General features: G+C 39.5%; 1 pseudogene; it reads left to right on the top strand.

The window, feature by feature from the left end:
• Window positions 1-2,655: 2,655 nt before the first annotated feature.
• LOC144380632 (glyceraldehyde-3-phosphate dehydrogenase pseudogene) lies at window positions 2,656-3,727 on the top strand (annotated as a pseudogene).
• The last annotated feature ends 9,142 nt before the right edge of the window (window positions 3,728-12,869 follow it).

Consider the following 12,869-nt stretch of genomic DNA (forward strand, 5'->3'; position numbering starts at 1 on the left):
ATAAATTGACCATGTAACAAAATACACTTATCTAACTTCATCACCATAGAAAGCACTGTCAATGCTCCCGCTATAATGTAAAAATCACATCTATTCAAACACCAGCCTTGGAAACACTCACCAAGTTGCCCACAAATATTTCACAGTAATACCCAATGGCTGAGGAATCTGGTATTTTCAAGTTTAATATTACATGATGTATACGTCAGGACTTGGGGAAAATTGCAGTAAAATTTATACACGATATCCTCAGTATCCTTTTTTTTTTCTTGATTCTATCCTACTCCCTACCCTCACACAACTGTATTAAACCTATTTTCTCATTTTACCCCCTTCCACCAGCAGAACCCCATCAAATAACTAAGGTAATCTGAGTATTTAAAAAATTGATGTCATGTACATCTTGGCATAAATTAAAATCTCACAAAGTGCCTGGATGGCTCAGTCAGTTAAGCGTCTGCCTTCGGCTCAGGTCGTGATCTCAGGGTCCTGGGATGGAGTCCCAAGTCATAGGGCTCCCTGCTCAGCGGGGAGCCTGCCTCTCCCTCTCCCCCCTGCTCATGCTCTCTCTCGCTATCTCTCTCTCAAATAAATAATTAAAATCTTTTTTAAAAAATAAAAAAAGTCTCAAGAGGGAGAAGTATTTTAAGTTTTATCTCTAAAATGTGGAGTAAACAAAAGCTTTCACAACCTCCTCCCCTAAGAATTTCAGCTCATTAGTAGGGGGATTAATCTTCTCCTGTGTAAAAACCGAAGTGGCAAAGGACCAGCCCATGGACTTTAAAACCACATTCTGTAAGCATATGAGATAAGCCTAATTCTGATGGGAAATCAAGGGCAAAGCATACTTTTTCCGTCATATCCCAACAATAAGATAGGCCTCTGTAATTCCTGTCTGAACCATGTAGCTTTACAAAATAGCACTTATAAGACTGCAACAGTTTAGCTTGTTAACAGCAATTAAATAAGAAGCAGAGTATTGCTGCTTGTTTCCTATCTTTCCTTTATTCTGGATAATCTGAGCTGCCCCCCCCCACACCTGTAACCTCTCACCACTCAACCATCCTTCTAAACCACACTTACTTGACTTGTTCCTTCCTAAAGGGCTTAATTTTTCCTGTTGCACCAAGAGGCAGTTATCCAATTCTTGAAACTATATCTGTATACTGGATCTCTATCAATGCCAACACCCTACCTGCGTCTAATGCCTACCATCACACTTCCTAATATCAAACATATCCTTTCTGAGATATTTTAAAAATTAATAGTATAATGGGGCACCTGAGTGGCTCAGTCCGTGGGCATCTGCCTTCAGCTCAGGTCATGATCTGGGAGTCCCAGGATGGAACACAAGAGCTCCCCGCTCAGCAGGGAGTCTGCTTCTCCCTCTACCCCTTCCCCCCACCCCTGCTCGTGCTCTCTCTCTATCTCTCACTCTCTCTCTCTCAAATAAATAAAATCTTTAAAAAATTAAAAATAAAAAAATAATAATTAATAGTATTACTAAAATATCAATCTTTCACATTTCATAAAATTCAGCAAATCAATAATATTTCACATTTTGCAAAGTTTCTGATAGTCACAGTACTTAAACAATAACCAAAAGGATGAGATCTTCATTGAATACATTGATTTATAAAGGAATAGGTACTTGGGAAAGCATGTGTTCTACACAGTGTCTTCAAGTTGAACTCATGTTGTTAGGGGCCCAGAGAAGGAATAGTCATTAGCAGAGAGAAAGACCTGGAAGGCACCTTTCTCTTCTGCATATACAAATAGGAAAAGGCACCAACAAGAAAATGCAAATTTTTCCTTTTATCCACAATAGTTTGCAAAGATAACATATTTGTCAGAAACATCATTTCATAGCACAAACCAAGATTTTTGGGGGGAAATAGAGTGGATTTTTGTTTGTGCTAACATAAAAAGCAAAATCATTACAAGGGGAGAGAAGTAGTAAAGAAATTTAGAGATATGCTCATTAAATTAAATAAATTTGCTGCAGAGACCATTGAAACAACATTTTATAATTGAATAAGCACATTCCTGCCAGTGACCAAGATTACAAATTTTGAAACATTTGTGGCTAATATTTTGAAAGCACAGCAATAAGCAACAATAATTATTAGGAACTTAACTTTTTCCCCGAAATAAGGAACTTTTAAAAAGATGATTTAATTATAGGCCAGAAACACAGAGAGTTTACAAAATATTTCAATAATAAAAAGTAATCTGTTTTCTGTGTACACAATAAGTTCGTCTTTGAACAGAAAGAAACTCAGAATCTGATTTTATGTTCTGTATGTTTTAATGTAATAATTTCCAGTAAAAGATTCATAAACCACCTTTATTTCTAATCCTAATATCGCTTTAGATAAATGTGTTTATACATATATAAATGTATATTATATGACAATGTGAATCTTTCCATCTTATTTTTAAAATATAATTAACTTTATATGCATATTAAATAAGACAATGTGTAAGGTATGTTGAATTTATTATCTTAATAAAACTGTAATAATTTTTTTGATAAATTAAAATATAAATTATATACATTATCTCATATGTATTCATTTCTAACTATTATACCTAGTCTAAACTCAACCATTTATTGCTACCAGAACCAACCATTAAAACTTCTTTCCTTACAGGCTCTCTGCTCCTCCCCGTTCGACAGACAGCCGCATCTTCTGGTGCAGAGCCAGCCGCGTCCCCGAGACACGATGGTGAAGGTCGGAGTGAACAGATTTGTCCGTATTGGGCGCCTGGTCACCAGGGCTGCTTTTAACTCTGGCAAAGTGGATATTGTCGCCATCAATGACCCCTTCATTGACCTCAACTACATGGTCTACATGTTCCAGTATGATTCCACCCATGGCAAATTCCACAGCACAGTCAAGGCTGAGAACGGGAAGCTTGTCATCAATGGAAAGTCCATCTCCATCTTCCAGGAGTGAGATCCCGCCAACATCAAATGGGGTGATGCTGGTGCTGAGTATGTTGTGGAGTCCACTGGGGTCTTCACCACCATGGAGAAGGCTGGGGCTCACTTGAAGGGCGGGGCCAAGAGGGTCATCATCTCTGCTCCCTCTGCCAATGCCCCCATGTTCATGATGGGTGTGAACCATGAGAAGTATGACAACTCCCTCAAGATTGTCAGCAATGCCTCCTGCACCACCAACTGCTTGGCTCCTCTGGCCAAGGTCATCCATGGCAACTTCGGTATCGTGGAGGGACTCATGACCACCGTCCTCGCCATCACTGCCACCCAGAAGACTGTGGACGGCCCCTTTGGGAAGCTGTGGTGCGACGGCCAAGGGGCTGCCCAGAACATCATCCCTGCTTCCACTGGTGCTGCCAAGGCTGTGGGCAAGGTCATCCCTGAGCTTAACGGGAAGCTCACTGACATGGCCTTCCGCGTCCCCACCCCCAACGTGTCCGTCGTGGATCTGACCTGCCACCTGGAGAAAGCTGCCGAATACAACGACATCAAGAAGGTGGTGAAGCAGGCGTCAGAGGGCCCCTCAAGGGCATCCTGGGGTACACTGAGGACCAGGTTGTCTCCTGCGACTTTAACAGTGACACCCACTCCTCCACCTTCGATGCCGGGGCTGGCATTGCTCTCAACGACCACTTTGTCAAGCTCATTTCCTGGTATGACAATGAATTTGGCTACAGCAACCGGGTGGTGGACCTTATGGTCCACATGGCCTCCAAGGAGTAAGAGGCCCCTGGACCACCAGCCCCAGCGAGAGCAAGAGGAAGAGAGAGGCCCTCAGCTGCTGGGGAGTCCCTGCCCCAACTAATCCCCCCAAAACACTGAGAATCTTCCAACCTCCACCGTTTCCATCCCAGACCCCCTGAAGAAGGGGAGGGGCTTAGGGAGCCCTACCTTGTCATGTACCATCAATAAAGTATACTGTACCCAGCCAAAAAAAAAAAAACAAAAAAACCTTCTTTCCTTACAGAGAAAACTAGAAGCCAGGAAGTCAAGAACTGCCTGGCCCTTTTTTTTCACCATCATACATTTCATATTACTTATAAAATTTTCAAGTTACAATAAACATATATATTAAAACTATCCAAAGACTTTATTTATCCTATCAACTTATAGCTGTTATAGAAATAAGGGACAAGAGTAAATGAAAAATTCTGTGTAGTGACCAATGCGTTATATACTTTTCTTGCTTAGAAATTGTCCAGATAACCAAAGAATATTTACTAACTAGCTCAATTCAATATGAATTTAAGGACATAAAGTTAACTAAAGACATGGAACTTAGAATTTAAGCCAACACATTAAGACTTAATGATTTTAGCATTATAAAAATTCACAAGACTAAGCTTTTTAATATACCCATTATTGCAAATTCATTTAGTTCACAAAATTTTACATTTTAGTAATTTAAAACTGCTTGTGGAAACAATAATGACAATTTATTTGACCTATAAAACAAAGTAGGAAATTTAAATATTTTAAACCCTCATAAATTGAAGTCTTAAACTATCTAGATTATTATATCTTTATTATTTTTACATGGTGGTGAAATCAGGGAGAAAACAAAAAATTGTCATTAAACCAAAATTAAGTCACTGTGATTTGTCCAAAGTGTCATCTTCTTATTTGGAATATTACATGAACTATTTTCTGATACAATTCATAAAACTCTTTACTCTTGAAATCATCCCCAAAACAACGTGTCTCATTTTTCTGCTATTTTGTTACCTAGTAACCTATGCCAATAGAAAATTTGGCATCTAATGAACAGGAGGTAACAAAATTAAAAGTTAATAATATGTGTGACATTCAATCCATAATTTGTTTTTGTTTTTCTGTTAGTTTTCACAGGTGGAGAGACTCCATACTTTTTTTTAAGATTTATTTATTTATTTACTTATTGAGAGAGAGAGAGGGTGTGGGGAGGTGTAGAGGGAGAGAATCTTTCAAGCAGACACCTTGCTGAGTGCAGAGCTCGATGTGGGGCTCCATCTCATGACCCATGAGATCATGATCTGAGCCAAAACCAAGAGTCGGATGCCCAACCAACTGAGCCACCCAAGTGCCCCAGGACTCTATACTTTCAATTATTCCTACCAGTTGTCACATTTTATTTATTCATTTAATTTTTTTCCAGTTGCTGTATTTTATTTTTATTTTTGTTTTTTAAAGATTTTATTTACTTATTTGAGAGAGAGAGAGCACAGAGAGAGAGGGAGAAGCAGACTCCCCACCAAGCAGGGAGCCTGACACTGGGCTTGATCCCAGGACCCCGAGATCATGACCTGAACCAAAGACAGCTGCTTAACTGACTAAGCCACCCAGGCACCCCTCCAGTTGTAGTAATTTTTTTTAAAAGATTTTATTTATTTATTTGAGGGAAAGAGAATGAGAGAGAGAGCACATGAAAGGGGGGAGGGTCAGAGCGAGAAGCAGACTCCCTGCCGAGCAGGGAGCCTGATGCAGGACTCGATCCTGGGACTCCAGGATCATGATCTGAGCCGAAGGCAGTCGCTCAACCAACTGAGCCACCCAGGTGCCCCAGTTGTAGTATTTTAAAAGTCAGTTGTTAGTGGGTGATATCAACAAGATGGCGGAACAAGAAAACCCCAGGCCCCAGGCCCTCTTTTCCCCCTGGTGATATCAAACAACTACAGATTGACTAAATTTAACTTTATAGGAACTCCGTAAACCAATGAAAGATCTATAGCAACCAACTGATTGCCCAATCAAGAAAAAAAAAAAAAAACACATGAAAACTAGTGGGAAATTTTGCAGCCTTTTTGCTCACTCTTGTCTCACCCCTCCCTGATGGGCGCATGCTGGAAAAATAGCAGCCCAATTCCTGGTTACATCCATAGGGCAGAAGCAGAGTGAAACTTGTTTACAAGGACTTGGTCTGTCCTTGGGCTGTTGGAGTGACTGGTTTATGTCTTGCCTGACTAAAAGCTCACTTGAGGAACAGCAGAAACTTTTGGATCTCAGTCTGGAAGTCACATGCGAGACAATGGAGAGTATCTTGGCATGCAAACACTATAGGGGGGTGCAGGCCTGCGAGCCAGAGATTCTAAGTAGAGGAATACAATAGAACTTCTAAGGCCCCAAGAAGCTTGCATGAGACTTTTGGGGAAATGAGACATTTAAAAGCCCCTGGGAAATAAAAATTAAAAAAGCACACACACAGACTCACAAAAAACACACACCCAGAGAAGACCCAGGGCTGATCCCAAGGCTCAGGGTCCCTCTAAATAGTGAAGGTCTTCTATGTCAGTCTTTAAAGACTAGAAAAGGTGGGCATTTTTCCAAATGCCCGATTCTCAGCAAGGTATCAAAAAGCATACAAAGAAACAAGAAAACGTGGCCCATTCAAAGGAAAAAATAAATCTCCAGTAATCATTCCTAAAGAACATATGCATCAGACTTACTACACAAACATTTTAAAAGAACTATCTTAAATATGCTCAAAGAGCTAAAGGGGAGCATGGACAAAAACTACAGGAATTCAGGAAAAAGATATATCAACAAAATGAGAATATCAACAAAGATAGAAATAATAAAGTATCAGATTCTGGAGCTATAAAATACAATAACTGAATTGAAAAATTTACTAGAGGGGGATTCAAAAGAAGACTCAAACAGGGAGAAAAAAGGATCAAAGTTAAAGACATTAGAAATTATTTAATTATTAACATATAATGTATTATTTGTTTCAGGGGTACAGGTCTGTGATTCATCAGTCTTACACAATTCACAGCTCTCACCATAGCACATACCCTCCCCAGTGTCCATCACCCAGCCACCGCACCCCTCCCACCCCCCTCCACTCCAGCAACCTTCAGTTTGTTTCCTGAGATTAAGAGTCTCTTATGGTTTGTCTCCTTCTCTGGTTTCATCTTGTTTCATTTTTTCCTCCCTTCCCCTATGATCCTCTGCCTTGTTTCTCAAATTCCACAAATCAGTGAGATCATATGATACTTGTCTTTCTCTGATTGACTTATTTCACTTAGCATAGTTCCATCGACGTCATTGCAAGGACATTAGAAATTATTGAGTCTGAGGAGTAAAAAGAAAAAAAGACTGATGAAAAGTGAACAAAGCCTAAAGGACTCATGGGACACAATGGAGTGAACCAATACACACATTAGGGAAATCCCAGAAAAGAGAGAGAGAAAGGCGAAGACAATTTATTTGAAGAAATAATGACAGAAAATTTCTCAAATTTAAGGTAATATGTGAATATACAAACCCAAGAATCTTAACAATTCCACTAAAGAGTCCTACCCTGACACCATTATAATTAAACTACTGAAAGCCAAAGAAGGAATAGTGAAAATAGCAAGAGAAAAATGACACATCATGTACAAGAAATCCCCAATAAGATTATGGGTGGATTTCCCAGCAGAGACCTTGCAGGCCAGAAGGCAGTGAGAAAGAAATAAACTGTCAGCTGAGAATTCTACATCCAGCAAATACGTCTGTCAATAATAAGGGAGAAATTAAAACATTTCCAGACAAACAAAATCGGGAAGAGTTCATTACAAATAGAAATGCTAAAGAGGGGCACCTGGGTGGCTGAGTCAGTTAAGTGTCCAACTCTTGACTCTTGATTTCCACTCAGGTCATGCTCTCAGGGTCACGGAATCAAGCCCCATGTCAGGCTCCACGCTGGGTGCGGCACCTGCTTGAGATTCTCTCTCTCCCTTTCTCTCTGCCCCTCCCCCCTCAAAAAAATAATATTAATAAGTAATGCTAAAAGAAATACTAAAAGGAGGGGCGCCTGGGTGGCTCAGTCAATTAAGCGTCTGCCTTCAGCTCAGGTCATGATCCCAGGGTCCTGGGATAGAGCCCCGCATGGGCTCCCTGCTCAGCAGAGAGTCTGCTTCTCCCTTTCTCTCTCCCTCTGCCTCTCCCCCTGCTTGTGCTCGCATTCTCTCTCTCTCTAAAAGTAATTACTGGTGGGGAAGCATTTGCTTTTATCACTTTATTTATTTTTTGTTTTTTCTACCTCTTTTAGTGTTTTTGTCCTTCTTTTTCTCCATGACTGCTTACCGCCTTTATCTTTAGTTCGGTTTTTTGTAGTGATGCATTCTGATTGTTTTCTTATTTCCTTTTGTGTGTATTCGATAGATATTTTATTGTGGTTATCATAGGGGTTCCATATAACATCCTAAAGTTATGATTATCTGTCTTAATTGATACCAAATTAACTTCAATTACATGCATAAACTTCACTCTTTTACAATTCTGCTTCCTGCTTCCACTTTATGTTATTGATGTCACAAATTATATCTTTTATATATTGGATACCCACTTACATAGATTTATAATTATTTTTTATGATTTTTTCTCTCTAAATTCTGTAGAAAATAGCAAGTGGAGTTACAAACCAAAATCACTATAATACTGTGGTTTTTTTTTTTTTTTACATTTGCCCATGCATTTGCTTTTACTAGAAGTCTTTATATTTTCATATGGCTTTGAGTTACTCTCTAGTGTCCTTTTTTTTTAAGATTTTATTTATTTATTTGAGAGAGAGAGAATGCGAGCACAAGCAGGGGGAGAGGCAGAGGGAGAGAGAAAGGGAGAAGCAGGCTCCCTGCTGAGCAGGGAACACAACACGGGGCTCAGTCCCAGGACCCTGGGATCATGACCTGAGCCAAGGGCAGACGCTTAACCGACTGAGCCACACAGGTGCCCCTAAGTTGTTGATTTAAGTCCTTTTTTTAAAAGAAAGCATTTAAACCTATCAATTTCCTGCTCAGCACTGATTTTGTTGCATCCCATAAGTTTTAGTGTATTGTATTTTCATTCGCATTTGCATCAAGATAGTTTCTAATTTCCTTTCTAATTTCTTCTTTGACCCATTGGTTGTTTAAAAGTGTGTTGTTTAATTGCCACAGATTTGTGAATTGACCAGTTTTCCTTCTGCTGTTGATTTCCAGTTTCATCCATTGTGACTGGAAAAGATACTTTGTATGATTCAATATTTTTGCATTTATTAGGACTTGTTTTGAGCACCTGGGTGGCTCGGTTGGTTAAGCATCTGCCTTTGGCTCAGATCGTGATCCTAGGGTCCTGGGATCAAGCCCCGCATCGGGCTCCCTGCTCCGCGGGGAGCCTGCTTCTCCCTCTGCCTCTGACTCTCTGTCTCTCATGAATAAATAAATAAAATCTTTAAAAAAAAGACTTGTTTTGTGGCCTAACATATAGTCTATCCTGAAGAATGTTTTCACGTGAACTTGAGAGAAACATGCATTCAGCTATTTTTAGGAACAATAACAGAACTAGAAAAAGAACAAACTAAATTCAATGTTAGCAGAAAGATGAAAATAATAGATGTTAGAGCAGAAATAAAGGAAATAGAGAATATCAAAACAATAGGGGGGAAAAAAACCCCAAACTAAGAGTTGTTAATTTGAAGAGATCTAGATGACCCTGGGTTTGGTGATAACTTTTAGACATAACACCAAAGGACCTACTCATGAAAGAAAGCATTGGTAAGTTGGATTTCCTTAAAATTAAACATTTCTGCTCTGTGAAAGACTTTGTCCAGAAAGTAAAAACACAAGCCACAGACTGGGGGCAAACATTTGCAAAAGACATATCTTATAAAGGACTGTTATCTAAAACATACAAATAACCCATGTTCATAGCAGCATTATTTACAATAACCAAAAGGTAGAAGCAACATAGTGTCCATCGATGGATAAATGGGTAAAAAAAAGTGGTATATATATACTGTGAAATATTATCCAGCCCTGAAAAGGAATAAAATTCCTACACATGCTGCAATATGGATGAAACTTGAAGACATTATGTTACATGAAATAAGCCAGTCACAACATGACAAATATTGTGTCATTCTACTCCTATGAGGTAACTATTCTATCTAAATCTGTAAAAACAGAAAGAAAAATGGTAGTTTCTAGGGGCCGAGTGGAGGGGAGAATAGGAATTTAGTGTTTAATGAGTATAGATTTTCAGTTGGGGAAGATGAAAAAGTTTTGGACATGGATGGTGGTGATGGGTTGCACAACCCTGTGAGTGTACTTAAAGCCACAGAAGTGTGCCCTTAAAATTGTTTAAAATGTTAATTCTATGTTTTGTATATTATACTGTAATAAAAAAAATAAATGAAAAAGTCAATGGTTAGCAAGAGTAGTCTAATGTGCTTGATGAGAATATTTTCAAAGGTCTTTGTAGTGTTCCCTTGGATACCAGTAAGATCAAAATTCAAAATGCTTTTGTTAGAGACAATGATACTGGGCTGCACTCCATTTTATTTGACGAAGCAAGAAAGTTAGATGTCAACATAACCACAATAACATACCAGAGGAAGTGTTATTACCCAGCCAGTAAATATTGAAATCCTTCCATGCTCTATTCTTTGTTTGTATGTCCTAAACTGACATGAGGGAATTTCTTCCATATCTAGAGCTTCAATTATCATGTATATGCAGATGCCTCACAAATTTATGTCTTCAATTATCTCCCTGAGCTCAACTATTTCATGTCTCAATGTCACCTCAAACTCAACATGTCCAACACCAAATTCATGATTACTAATCCTACACGTGGTTATTTCTTATCCATCTAGTTGAATAAGCCGTAACACCAGGAGCGTCATTCTCCTTTATATCCCATATCCTATGAGAAGCTCCTGTGCCACCATGTACTTCTTGCTACCACTTATCTCATTAGCACTTTTACATTCATTTCTGTGGGTGTTTGATTAATGTCCATCTCTCACACCACAGTGCACATTCCAGGTGAAGAGACCTTATTTTCACTCATAATCATATCCCCAGAATATATCACAGTGTAAACACCCTTTACATGAGTGTTTATTACATACTTGTTGAATAAATAAATCTTTAAGCTTTGAACTCATCATTGGGAAATAAGTTTGATGTGCAAAATTTATAAATAATTCCTTTCTTTCCTATTTATATGAAGATGTGAGTCATTTCCCCAAGCAGTTAGGGGTTGTAGTTTGCCACTCATGTTGAGATTACCCTGGCCATTGTTTTTAGTTCTGAATTTTTAGTTCAGTGTCATCTTGGACATCTATCCAAATTTCTCGAACATTTCCTGTTGAGTACAATGATTCCTGTATCTTTTACCTCTCATTAATATTAATCCAAATATACTGTTCAATTCCTTGAGTGGAAAATATTAAATACTCGATGCTCACAAGTCAGCAAGTACGGGTAGCGCTCCTGAGGATGGGGATGGGGGAGTTTATCTCAGGACTCAACTCTGTGGATTCGAGTCCTGCTTTTGCTGCTAGTTTCAAATGAGTTTACTTAATACCTGACCTGTTTCTGCATTTCTGAAAGTAGACACGGTATTAAAAATACCTATAGCACAAAATTATTGTGAGAATTATGTGGGAGAATGTCTCTGGAATTACTTTTTAAGCTGTACAGTGACACAAATGTATATAATTAGCCCAATGTGAATAGGGTTAAAGTGAATCCTAAAACAGCAATGGGACTGTGGAGGAGGTTTCTGGCAAAGACTCATAGGGTTTGTGGGTAACTACTTTTCACAGTACATTTCCGTCTTGTTTCTGAACTTGTTTTTGAAATGAATAATGGAGTGGTTGCAGCAAGGACAAAGATAACTTAAAAGAGAAAAAAAGGAGGGACGAGCACTTTTAAATTAAATCTTGTATTTAGCCGATGAACTTAGAGTCTATTTCTACAGTGTTTCAGCTTCCTGGAAATCCCGAGCGCCCCGGGTGTCTCTCACCTCCGTCTCTAACGACCCGACACCGCAACCAAGTAGGCCGATGTCACGCCGCCTGCTTCTGGGTCTTACGTCATCAGATTGTGACATAGCGCCCTCACGTAGGTGCTCGATTGTGACGTCACACGCCCTTTGCAGTATATAAAGCCGGAAGCGGCAACGTCTTCCAGCTGCACCAGGCAGTGTGGGATGCTTATCATCGTGGCCCGTGACTTGCCTAGTCCGGGTGACTAGTGTCCCCCTGCTTCCCAACTGCCAGCCGAGTGCCTCCGTGCCCGAGAGAAAGAGGCGGAAGAGGAAACATGAGCATGCTGTTGCTTCTACTGAGCGGCATTCTGTGTGCTTTTCTGTTTGTCTTCTGGAAAAGCCGCTTGCAGGTACAGTGTGTAAGAGAAATTGGAATTAGATGAAGTGAGGTGGTTCATGGATGGGAGGTGTGTGTCTGAGAGAGTAGAACGATACTAAAATAGTAAAATAAGAGTAAGAGAAGGTCATTTCATTCCTCTTCTCTTGCAAGAGCCCCAGATGTTTACCCCCAACGCTTCTTTCTTATTGACCAATGACTGGGCAGCTGTGGTCTGCTGTGAAAAGCCCCAAGTCACTGAGTATGTGGTCAGCTTTTCACCCACTTGAAAAGTAGAGCTGAAAGTGCCCGCTCCACCACCACCTCCTGTTTTAGGAATCTGTACCTTCTCTCTCTTCTCTGGTTTCTACTACTCCTTAGGTTTGTTTGCCTCTTTCTCCCCTGGTTTCAGTCATCTGTATGGCAGGTATTTGGGCTTTCACAAATAATTCAGGTCAAAATGTGGGTTTCCTGGTGATACTGAAAGCTGCAAATGACTTTAGATCTTTAGTGATCCTTTTAGATAAGGATCAGGGTCCAGGTATAGACCTACTTTTCTGTCTAAGAAATGTAAGCCAAAGATATGACATTTTGATATTTAAAGGCTACTTTCATATAGATATATATGTTTTCAGTGTTTGGGAAGAGCGTATTTCCAAAATCAACATTGTTGGTTTTCAATCTCTAATTCTTAGGGGAGGACAATCAGTTTATTTTGGTAACCGAGACTAAGCATGTCAGTTGGCAGTACAGTAGACCCTTGAACAACATAGG

This window comes from Halichoerus grypus, chromosome X (genome assembly GCF_964656455.1).
Source record: "Halichoerus grypus chromosome X, mHalGry1.hap1.1, whole genome shotgun sequence".
NCBI lineage: Eukaryota > Metazoa > Chordata > Mammalia > Carnivora > Phocidae > Halichoerus > Halichoerus grypus.